The following is a 12512-nucleotide window of genomic DNA, read 5'->3' on the forward strand; positions in this document are numbered from 1 at the left end:
TTAGCCAGTGAAGGCACCAAAACCATTGAGGCATCTCCTTCTGCTAACTTCTTCGTTTTGAGTGCATCTCTGGAGTGTTGGCACCATTCTCTGAGAAATATTGGGGGCAAGCTTGGTCTTCAGTGAAAGCACGAAACAGGCGATAGCTAATCGGTCTGGTGTCAAATAATGGAAAAAGAAAAGCAGGCAGAGTGTGAGACAAGATGCCGATTCGCTATCGCCCATTTCACACTCCTGCTGTAGACCCATCTGCTTTCAATGATCTCAACTATCCAGCTGCCAAGGTCAACAGGAGTTATGCACTTGATATTTTGGGTGTAGTTAGTGAGAAGGCAGGTGCTGCTCTCTCTTTGTGGTCAAGCTGACGGACCACAAAATGAGGAAAGTATATTTCCTGAATTTACGCCTCCTATCCAAAAAGGCTGCCCCACACCATGGCCTGGAAAACCAGGCGTGCTGCTGCCGTTACAGCAACCCTTAAATTGGGGGAGGGGGAGGTGGTGATCGGTGGCTAGCAGGGGGGGCGGTAGCCAGGAGGAGGAGCAATCAGTAGCTGGGGATTAGTGGCCGGGGTGGGGGGGTTGGGTTGCTAGTGGCTCGGGGAGGTAGCGATGAATGAATAAAAAGCTAGTATCAGTAATGGTGACCATGAAACTACCAGATTGTCAGAAAAACTCATCTGATTCACACGTGTCCTTTAGGGAAGGAAATCTGCTGTCCTTACCCAGTCTGGCCTATAATGTGACTCCAGACCCACAGCAATGTGGTTGATTCTTAACTGCCCTCTGAAATGGCTGAGCAAGTCACTCAATTGTACCAAACCGCGACAACAAAATCAGCACTGTGGGAGTACTTTCACCACACGGACTGCAGTGTTTCAAGAAGGTGGCTCACCACCACCTTCTCATGGGCAATAAATGCCGGTCTTGCCAGTGACGCCCACATCCCGTGAACGAATAAATTAAAAAAAACATTTGATACTAGAAACCACTTCTAGGGAATAATTGAACCTATTGAAAACAATGCTCTAAGTTTTAGCTTGGTACTGTAAGATAATTCAATATCTGGTCCATAACTAGCCAAGGAGAATTAAACTCCGAGGATAACGGAGGGTTTCTTTAGCTTGCTACAAGTGTGACTTGTGTTATAATATTCCTCTATATCAGCTGAATGTTATGAGAGCTACTAAAGGAGAAATGCAGCAACTTAATGACAGCATCTCAAGTATTTGCTCCATATTTTAGCAGTGCAGACAGGCCCGTTGGAAGTCTAAAGCGTAATATGAATGAGCTCCAGGCTCACTATCACATGCAGAAAAGGTTTTCCCCGCTGACCAAATCACTCTACAAGAGGGGGGAAAAAAAAAAATCAACTTGACACACGTGGCTAAGGGGCTGAAAATTCAGGCCCCGCTCATGCAGGTTCAGTTGTTGCAGGCAGTAGCAAGCAAGCAGGCAAAGTTCCCAGGGGGGATTTCCTTCCCACTCCTCCGCATTTTTTCCTCACCAGCTGACAGTGTGGGGAAATCACAATCGGTGCTAGTGTTGAAGTGAAGGGAGAAACAGGCGACATATTTCAGGTCTTGTAACCTGAGCAATTCGCCAACAGTATTAAACAGCCTTTCGAACAGATTAGGGCCTGGAGTTTCCCTGTGGGCCAAACCCAATGTTAGACCTGAAAATATCGCCCTCATTTTGCCGATGTCATGTTACACACCAGTTTCCTCCCAATCTGATTAGAATATGCCCAAACTTAAAATGAGCGTAAATCAATGTAAACAATCAGGGCCCAAGGAACCCACACCAGTATATTTCTTCTTCGAATCTTAAAATTTAGTTTTCAACTCATTTCACCATCATTCATGCACAGCAGGCTAAAGAAACTGCAATGTGGGAAACTTTTCAATTTTTAATGTGACTTATTCTCATGCCACAAAAATGCATTAGAAGAAACAGAACATACCGAGCTGGTCTCGGTGAGAATAAATATATTGAAATGCTCAAAAAATTGCAATTAAAAAGATCAGAAAAAGAACCTTCTTTCTCGCGTGCCTGAAAATCTGGTTGTAATGTTGAGAAAACTATGATCAAGTGCAATTGGAGGATAGTCATGTTTGAGAGACGGGACGTGACCAGTTTTCTAAGTGGAGATTTGTTCGGACGGTGGGTTTGACGAACAGACGTTAAAGATCAAGGAGATTGGGCATATTCTAGTTCCGAGAGTAAATCACTTACACCCAGAATTACGCGTTCTTTTAAGCCACGTAATTGGTTTGTGCCCAGATTATGGGTGTCTCTTGGCACCAATGCGGAGAAAACTCCAGGCCAGTATTTTTGGGTCTTGGTCCACATGAGTATCTGCTGATGTGAATTAGTGTGGATCAAGCCCCTCTCCCTTCACTGGAACTTTAACTAGAGTCTGGTTGCGAATGCAAGTGATCCTAGATGCTGCATACTGTAGTAAAAACAGGTTTCCTGGCGACAGAATGCAGTGCAATCCATCTATTTATTAGCAGCACTCAGCTAGGAGAGGCACAGTGTTAAATGGCATTGCCATCCATTTACCCCCTTCCCCTAGGAATGGAGGGGAGAGATGGAGAGGAGAGAGAAAAAAAAAAGAAACACTTGCATTTATATAGTGCCTTTCATAATCTCAGGATGTCCCAAAGAGCTTTACAGCCAATGAAGTACTTTTTGAAGTGTAGTCACTGTTGTAATGTGGGAAACGCAGCAGCCAATTTGCACACAGTAAGCTCCCACAAACAGCAATGTGATAGTGACCAGATGATCTGTTTTAGTAATGTGAATTGAGGGATAAATATTGGCCAGGACATCAGAGCTAACTCCCCTGCTCTTCTTCGAAATAGTGTCATGGGATCTTTTACATTAACCTGAGGGGCCTCAGTTTAACAACTCATCCGAAAGGACGGTACCTCTGACAAAGTAGAATTCCCTCAGTACTGCACTGGACTGTCAGCCTAGATTTTTGTGCTCAAGTCTCTGAAGTGGGACTTTTTTTAAATTTGTTTATGGGATGTGGGCATCGCTGGCAAGGCCAGCATTTATTGCCCATCCTTAATTGCCCTGGAGAAGGTGGTGGTGAGCCGCCTTCTTGAACCGCTGCTGTCCATGTGGTGAAGGCTCTCCCACAGTGCTGTTAGGTAGGGAGTTCCAGGATTTTGACCCAGTGACGATGAAGGATTGGCGACATACTTCTATACTTGAACACACAACCTTCTGACTCAGAGGTGAGAGTGCTACCAAGTGAGCCATGGCAGACACACAAGAAGAAATGGATTGGGTTAAAGAAGGGGGAAAAGGATGGCAATAATGGGAGAGGGAATGGGAATTGTATAGCAGGGAAGGGGAAACAGCAGAGGACAGGAGGAATGGATGACAATGAAGGAGCAAGAGGGGAGAAGCTAGGTGTGATACTTTTGGGGAGTGGAGAGAGGAATGTGTCAGGGCTAACTAAGAGGGAGTGGGGGAGGAGAGTGCCAATTTGAAGTGAGACGTGGAAACATTGATAGCATGAACTTGGGAGGGAGAAGCAGAGTGCCAGCTTGAATTGAGGGAGTTCGAGGGAGAAAAGAGAGCTGGTTTGACCTGGAGTTTGGAGAACAGGTAGCACCAGCTTTAATGAGGGTAAAATGTATACCAACTTGAACTGCGTTAGAGCGGGACAAGAGTGCCAGTTTTTTTGTTTCTGTTTTCTAGCTTTACATGTAAGGCTAGGGGAGAACAAGACCACTTTTTTTATCCATGAGACATGTTCCCAATGGTTCTGGTGGTCCCCATCCTAGATTTGGAATAGTTGAAAGGAAAGCAAGCAGGGAAGTTCAATGATCTCCAGTCAAGCACATGACGTTTCTCATTTTCAGCATCTTAATGGTTGCATTTTGCGAAACTATTTCCCAGCTCTGCCCCTGATCACCAGGCAGGTCAACGATTCAACAATGCCTATTCTCTAGATCATCCGTCTTTGTATGCCAAGTCCTCAACCAGAGAAGGAGTTTTTCATTCTTTACAGGCCTTCTTCTCGCAGACAAAAATCTGTTTCATTGATTCATTCAACCTGGAACTCTGCATTCCCTATGTTTGTATTAATCTACTTGAAAGCCATTATGATATAATGGGATTTTGTTCCTGCCACCTACACGAGAACCTTTTCAATCTCCTGCTTTTCTGTTACAAACTACTCGCTTGCCAACTGGATGTGGGGGGAGGGGATGGCGGGGGTAGCTATTTTTGTGTCAGTGATTGCTCCTTGATCTTTGAGCAGAAACTCATAGGCCGTAATGTAATTTTGTTTCCCAACTGCAGTCAGTCGGATGGAAAGGCTGGCTGGCTGTGGGCGGGAAGGTCTGTGGCACTAGGCCGCAGAGAGGAGGGAGGGAGGGATCAAGTGGGGGCCTGTGGGGGGGTTGGCGGTAGTCGAGGCCCGGAATCGCGCATCAGGGGAGGGGGGCGGAGAGGGAGAGAACATTAGGGACTGGCATCAAGGGATTGGGTGGGGGGAGGGGAGGGAGAGAACATCGAGGGGCCAGGAGTACGATTGGGGAGTGCGGGGGGAGGGAGGCCGGGGTTGTGGGGGGGGATTCGTGGTCTCTGATCGCAGGGGGTTGGTTAGGCAGGGGCTCTGGATCCAGGAGGTAAGTGTAAAGGCACTTACCACCTGGATCCAGCAGTCCTCGCTTTTCATTATGGTGTGGCGTACCGATCACAGAAAGGACACAATCCGCTTTTCGGTCCGTAGACTATAAATCAGGCGTCATGCCTTTAAGAAGGGTCACACCTTTAAGAAACTCGATCTGCAAGATAGTTAAGCCCAGAGCGGGGGAGGAGCAGTCAAAGCTGTGGACTGATGAAAGGCAGTCGGACTTGGTGTAGTCTCTGACGCCATTTTTGTGTTCAACATGCAGTCTCAACAATTAAACCTTTTCTGTTGAACCTCTCCAAGTTCAGTATTTTTTGCTAGGAGTACGTAGACTCCTACATTGGTGACCCCGATGCTCAGGACGACTCCTAAGCGTAACCATGGCTGACACAAACGCAGTTTCTGTGAAGCTGCCGGAGTTCTGGGAGAACCTAGCTACCGCCCGGTTCCTTCAAGCCGAATCGCAATTCCGACTCCGCGGCATCACCGCCGACGCAACGATGTACGACTACCTCCTCGCCTCCCTGGGCAGCTCCGCAATCACAAAAGTCTGGACAACACTACAAAACCCTTCGGAGGAAGGCAAGTACGCACATCTCAAGGCCGCGCTCCTTAAAAAATTCACAGCCTCCCAATTCGTGCGCAACTGCCACCTCCTCGACCTCCCGGGCCTCGGTGACTCCACGCCGTCAGACTTGCTCTCACACATGCTTGCTCTGACCGACGAGAAACCGCCCGGCTCCCTCTTCCGCACGCTCTTTATCCGCCAACTACCTCCCAGCATCCGCCCGGCGATCGTGGCGTCCAGCTTCACGGACCTCGAGGCCCTGGCCGACGAAGCCGATAAGCTCCTGTCCGCCGGCTCCAACCACGCCGTCACCCCCGACCTGGCCTCCGCAGCATTGGTGCGCGCTCCACCCTCTATCGCGCGGCCACACAGATCTGCCACAAGGCCCCCCAGGACCCACGTCCCCCAAGCCCTCCGACCCAGGGCTACTGCTACTTCCATACCCAGTTCGGCACACGGGCACGCCGCTGCAGCCATCCCTGCACGTTTCCAACCGCCCCCACACCGGCCTACACGATGGCCGTGGGGCAAGCAGGCGCGCTGCTGTATGTTACGGACAGCGCCTCCGGACGCCCTTTCCTATGCGACACGGGCGCGCAGCGCAGCATCATCCCCGCGTCCGTCCTCGAGATCCAGCGAGGCGGCCGCGGCCCTGTGCTGGCTGCCGCCAACGGCACCGACATCCGGACGTACGGCACCCGCACCGTCACCATCGACCTCGCAGGCCGCCGCTACCACTGGGAGTTTATCACCGCCAAGGTGCTCTCCCCGCTCCTCAGTGCGGATTTCCTGTGCGCCCACGGCCTGTTGGCGCCGCCTCGTGGACATGAACACCATGTCACCTATCCCAGGCGCCATGGCCCCCCTTCAACCTGCCGAAATGGCGTGGCAGTGCCGCGCCCGCTCAACGGACGACTACTCAGCCCTCCTGGCTGAGTTCCCAGCCCTCACCAACCTGACCTTCTCCGCAAAAGTTGCTAAGCACGGGGTAGAACACTTCATCCCCACCACAGGCCCACCGGTGTATGCCCACGTCCGCAGGCTGGACCCGGCCAAGCTGGAGATCGCGCGGGCCGAGTTCGCCACAATGGAACAGCTCAGCATCATCCGCCGCTCCACCAGCCCCTGGGCCTCCCCACTCCACATCGTCACCAAACCCGACGGGGGATGGCGCCCCTGCGGGGACTACCGGCGCCTAAACGATGCCACCACGCCGGATCGGTACCCCATACTGCACATTCAAGACTTCTCGGCTAGACTGGCCGGCCGCTCAGTCTTCTCCAAAGTCGACCTGGTGCGCGGTTACCATCAGGTGCCAGTCCACCCCACAGACGTTCCCAAGACAGCCATAATCACCCCTTTTGGGCTATTCGAGTTCCTCCGAATGCCCTTCGGCCTCAAAAACGTGGCCCAGGCCTTCCAGCGGCTCATGGACTCGGTCCTCTGGGACCTGAAGTTCCTCTTTGTCTACCTGGATGACATCCTGGTAGCTAGTTCCTCCAAGCAGGAACACATCGAGCACCTCCGCACCCTGTTCCAGCGGCTCAGTGAGCACGGGCTCATCATCAGCCCAGTCAAGTGCCAATTCGGCCTCAGCAGGATCGAATTCCTCGGCCACCACATCACGCAGGACGGAGCCATTCCCCTGCCCGCCAAGGTGCAAGCCGTCCAGCAGTTCCCCCGGCCTACCACCATCAAAGGCCTCCAGGAGTTCTTGGGGATGACCAACTTTTACAACCGCTTCATTCCCGGAGCGGCCTCCCTCATGTGGCCCCTATACGAAGCCCTCCGGGGTAAGAAAGACAGAATGGCGTTCGAGTGGTCGGCAGACATGTTGACCGCTTTCGACTCGACCAAAAAGGCGCTCGCCGATGCCACCATGCTTGCTCACCCACAGCCCAACGCCAGGGTGGCCCTCACCACGGACGCCTCCGACCACGCGGTTGGCGCCGTGTACGAACAGTGGGTCGACGGGGCCTGGCAACCGCTGGCCTTTCTCAGCCGCCAACTGCGCCCCCCGGAGGCCAAATACAGCGCCTTTGACCGCGAGCTCCTCGCACTGTACCTGGCAGTCCGCCATTTTAGATTTCTTCTGGAGGGCCGGCCCTTCACCGCGTTTGTCGACCACAAACCCCTGACATTCGCGATGGCAAAATCTGCGGACCCGTGGTCAGCCAGGCAACAACGCCAGCTCACCGCGGTGTCCGAATTCACCACGGACATCCGGCACGTCTCCGGTCGAGACAACGTGGTGGCCGACTGTCTATCCCGCCCCGCCGTCCATGGCACCCACCTGGCAGTGGAATTTGCTCAACTGGCAGCGGAGCAACGCACCGACCCGATCTGCTCTCCGCGCCCACAACCCTCCCAGGGCTGCGACTGACCGACGTCGCCTGCGGCCCGTCCGCCATCACAGTCAAATGCGACACCTCCTTGGCGCAACCCCGCCCCATAGTCCCGGCGTCCTGGCGAAAACGGGTGTTCGACATCGTCCACGGCCTCTCACACCCCGGCACCCGCGCGTCCATTAGACTGGTGGCCAACCGATTTGTCTGGCGCGGCCTGCGCAAAGATGTGCGCGTCTGGTCCAGATCCTGCATAGCTTGCCAGCGTGCCAAAATCCACCAGCACGTCAAAGCCCCACTCGAGGAGTTCACCGTGCCAGAAAGAAGGTTTGACCACGTCCACATCGACCTCGTCGGCCCCCTGCCGCCAACACAAGGTCACACGCACCTGCTGACAATCGTGGACCGTACCACCCGCTGGCCCGAGGCCATTCCACTGACATCCACCACCACCGCCGACATCGCGAGGGCGTTCATCAGTACCTGGGTCGCTCGGTTCGGCATCCCCTCGGACATGACGTCGGATAGAGGCCCGCAGTTCACCTCTGATCTGTGGGCCGCCATCGCCCGAAACCTCGGAGTGGCCGTTCACCACACCACGGCTTACCACCCCCAAGCCAACGGACTGTGCAAGCGATTCCACAGGTCCATGAAGGCGTCCCTCCGCGCTAGCCTCGAGGACGAGGCTTGGATCGACCGCCTCCCGTGGCTGCTACTTGGCCTACGCTCCGTGGTCAAGGAAGACCTGCAAGCCTCGGTGGCGGAACTCGTGTACGGCCAGCCACTGCGCGTACCCGGAGAGTTCCTGCCCACCGCCACGACCCCCTGCTCGGCTGACCAGCAACGCCGCGCTTTCGCCAACCGAGCACAACAGTTCGCTCCGGTACCCACCGGCCAGCACGGCGAACCAGCAACCCGCGTACCACCTAGCCTGCACATGGCCAAATTTGTTTTCGTGTGTCATGACGCCCACCGAGGACCTCTACGGCCCCCATACGACGGACCCTACAAGGTACTCCAGACGGGGAACAAGTTCTTCCTCCTCGAAGTGGGCGGCAGAACTGACAAGGTGTCGATCGACCGGCTCAAGGTGACGCACCTAGAGCCCGACGAACCCGTTCAAGTGGGCCAACCCCCACCGCGGGGCAGACCGCCTAAGAGCCCGACGCGTCCGACCGCCCCGCTCCCGACACCAACCGCCAAGAGCCGTTCCGGCCGTGCCATCAAGCCGCCACGCCAGTTCGTACACTCCCTACTAGCGGATTCTGGGGGGAGCTGTGTGGTGTACCGATCACAGAAAGGACACAATCTGCTTTTCGGTCCGTAAACTATAAATCAGGCGTCATGCCTTTAAGAAGGATCACACCTTTAAGAAACTCGATCTGCAAGATAGTTAAGCCCAGAGTGGGGGAGGAGCAGTCGAAGCTGTGGACTGATGAAAGGCAGTCGGACTTGGTGTAGTCTCTGACGCCATTTTTGTGTTCAACATGCAGTCTCAACAATTAAACCTTTTCTGTTGAACCTCTCCAAGTTCAGTATTTTTTGCTAGGAGTACGTAGACTCCTACAATGGTTTCTCAAGGCCTGCAAAACCCGACCAGCCACAGTTAAGTTTAAAATGGTGGTTAAAGCTCTGGCACACCAGCCTCATTATAATATTTAAATGGGCGACGCGCAGTCTGGGAACAGATTGGCTACCCGGCCCCTGACCCGCCTCCTTTAAAAACCAGAAGTGGGTGGTTTGGAGGAGTGTTCTGGTCGGGATTCAGATTTTTAACACTTTAACTTCGCACCTGACCCCAACCCACCCATTTTTTGGGGTTAAAATTCCCCGCATGGGGTCAAGCCCTACACCACAGGCTTGAGCACATAATCTATGCTGACAACTTCAATACATTACTGAGGGAGCACTGCACTTTTGGAGCTACCGTCTTTAGGACCGAGTCTCCCTTGCCCTCTCAGGCAGATGTAAAAGATCCCCTGACACTAATTTGAAGAAGAGCAGGGGAGTTCACCCATGTGTCCTGGCCAATATTTATCCCTCAACTAACATCACTAAAAAAATACAGATTATCCTGTCAGTTATCTTATTGGTGTTTGTGGGACGTGGCTCTGCACAAATTAGACAGCCGTGTTTCACTACATCACAACAGTACAAAAGTACTTCAGTGGCTGTGAAACACTTTGGAGCATCCTGAGATCGTGAATGGCATTCTATAAATGAAAGTACTTTCTGTCTAGGGGAGTAGAGTTTCCCCTCAATTGCACATGATGTTTCAGCGTAATTTGCCTGAATTCGATGCAAAAGCACCGATCTGAGTTCGGTTTTGATCTTGAAATGTGGAAGCTTTTGGCAAGTGAAGTCTATGCACTCCACACATTTATAAGCTGCCAACCAATGCCAGCACAGCTGAAATAGCTAATCCTCTGCTCATACCTTCATATGATGACTTCCCATTAGTCACGGCACCGCACAACAGACTGAACACCATCAAGCTTTATGCTTCTCCTGTGTATGACAATATCACATATTTCAAAACCAGTAATGAAATCAGTGTGTGCCCACAGCCTCTCCAACGCATGACTGAATACCATACTGTACTGACTTGTTTGCCCCTAAGACACATCTGAATCATAACAGAAGCTTAAAAGAGATTTACAGGCACGCCAGTCACTTAAAAATTAACCCTTGGTGCATGATTTTGCACTGACAATCCAAAACCTCTTTTGCAACTGCTGCATAACATAGGATAACCTATCCAAGTATTTATTCGGATGAAGAATTAATACATTATTCATGAAGCTGTTGGAAAGATTTGCAGTTTGAAATTTTAAATGTAAGTGTCATCCTTCGCTACTTGACAGACATGTGTGAAAGCAGAATAAAAGTGAGATAACAACAACTTGCATTTATAAAGCACCTTTAAATTTAAAATGTCCCACGATGCTTTACAAAGGGGGAAGAGAAACTGCAAAAAACTAATGGACGCCAAGCCATGGTGGGAGAGCTGGGAGAGGTTACAAAAGTTGATTAATAATATAACAGCTTCTGAGTAGGGTTTTAAAGGTAGAGAAGGAAGTCGAGATGGAGAATGGTTACAAAGAGTAGGGTCGAGGTGGCAAAATTGCTACTCATGGTGGATTGAAGGGAAGGAGATGCACAAAATGTCAGAGTTGGAGGACCAAAGGGTGCAGGAGAAGGTATGTCTGGAGGAGGCTCTAAAGATAAGGACAGGGTAAGACCATGGAGGGATCTAAAGATGAGGAAGAGGATTTATTTCAATGTGGTAAGGGACAGGAAGCTAATGTAGATCAGCGGGGTGATGGGCGAGGGATAATCGTGTGGGATGACATAGAGGTGGCTGAGTTTTGGACAAGTTGGAGCTTATGAAGATGGAGGATGGGAAATTGACCTGGAGTCAAGAGTGGTTAGAATGTGGATCTTGCTCCCACAAAGAGTAGTTGAGGCGAATAGCATTGGTGCATTTAAAGGGAAGCTAGATAAAGACATGAGGGAGAAAGGAATAGAGGGATATGTTGATAGGGTTAGATGAAGGAGAAATTAATAGGACTGAAAGCCGATAAATCCCCTGGACCTGATGGCCTACATCCTAGGGTTTCCAAAGTTCCATAGATTCTAGAATGGTTCCTGTGGATTGGAAGGTAGCAAATGTAACCCCACTGTTTAAGAAAGAAGGGAGAGAGAAAACGGGGAACTACAGACCAGTTAGCCTGGCATCTGTAGTTGGGAAAATGTTGGAATCTATTATTAAGGACGTGGTAACAGGACACTTAGAAAATAATAATAGAATTGGGAAGTGTCAACACAGATTTATGAAAGGGAAATCATGTTTGATGAATCTGTTAAGAGTTTTCTGAGGTTGTAACTAACAGAATAGATAAGGGGGAACCAGTGGATGTGGTGTATTTGGATTTTCAGAAGGCATTCGATAAGGTGCCGCACAAGAGGTTACTAAACAAAATTAGGGCTCATGGGATTGGGGGTAATATACTAGCATGGATTGAGGATTGGTTAATGGACAGAAAACAGAGAGTAGGAATAAACGGGTCATTTTCATGTTGGCAGGCTGTAACTAGTGGGGTACCGCAAAGATCAGTGCTTGGGCCTCAGCTATTCACAATCTATATCAATGATTTGGATGAGGGGACCAAATGTAATATATCCAAGTTTGCTGATGATACAAAGCTGGGTGGGAACGTAAGTTGTGAGGAGGATGCAAAGAGGCTTCAGGGGGATATAGACAAGCTAAGTGAGTGGGCAAGAACATGGCAAATATAATATAATGTGGAGAAATGTGAAGTTATCCACTTTGGTAGGAAAAATAAAAAAGCAGAGTGTTTTTTAAATGGTGAGAGATTGGGAAATATTGGTGTTCAGAGGGGCCTGGGTGTCCTTGTACACGAATCACTGAAAGTTAACATGCAGGTACAGCAAGCAATTAGGAAAGCAAATGGTATGTTGGCCTTTATTACAAGAGGATTTGAGTATAAGAGTAAAGACATCTTACTGCAATTATAAAGGGCCCTGGTGAGACCACACCTGGAGTATTGTGTACAGTTTTGGTCTCCTTACCTGAAGAAGGATATACTTGACTTAGAGGGAGTGCAATGAAGGTTCACCAGACTGATTCCTGAGATGGGGGGATTGTTCTATGAGGAGTGATTTAGTAGACTAGTCCTATATTCTCTAGAGTTTAGAAGAATGAGACGTGATCTCATTGAAACATACAAAATTCTTACAGGGCTTGACAGGGTAGATGCAGGGAGGACGTTTCTCCTGGCTGGGGAGTCTAGAACCAGGGGTCACAGTTTACCCCAGAGAGCTGTGGAGGCTCAGTCGTTGAGTGTATTCAAGACAGAGTTCGATAGATTTTTGGATATTAAGGGAATCAAGGGATATGGGGCTAGTGCAGGAAAGTGGAG

General features: G+C 50.6%; 1 protein-coding gene across 11 annotated transcripts in view; it reads right to left on the bottom strand.

Moving 5' to 3' along the window:
- The window catches only part of LOC147112361 (protein eyes shut homolog), a 2879641-nt gene that overhangs the window by 1378923 nt on the left and 1488206 nt on the right, over positions 1-12512 (bottom strand). The gene's annotated exons all lie outside the window — the stretch shown is intronic.

The sequence above is a fragment of the Somniosus microcephalus genome, chromosome 9 (genome assembly GCF_052327205.1).
Source record: "Somniosus microcephalus isolate GS21.2 chromosome 9, FLI_Smic_1.0, whole genome shotgun sequence".
Taxonomy (NCBI): domain Eukaryota; kingdom Metazoa; phylum Chordata; class Chondrichthyes; order Squaliformes; family Somniosidae; genus Somniosus; species Somniosus microcephalus.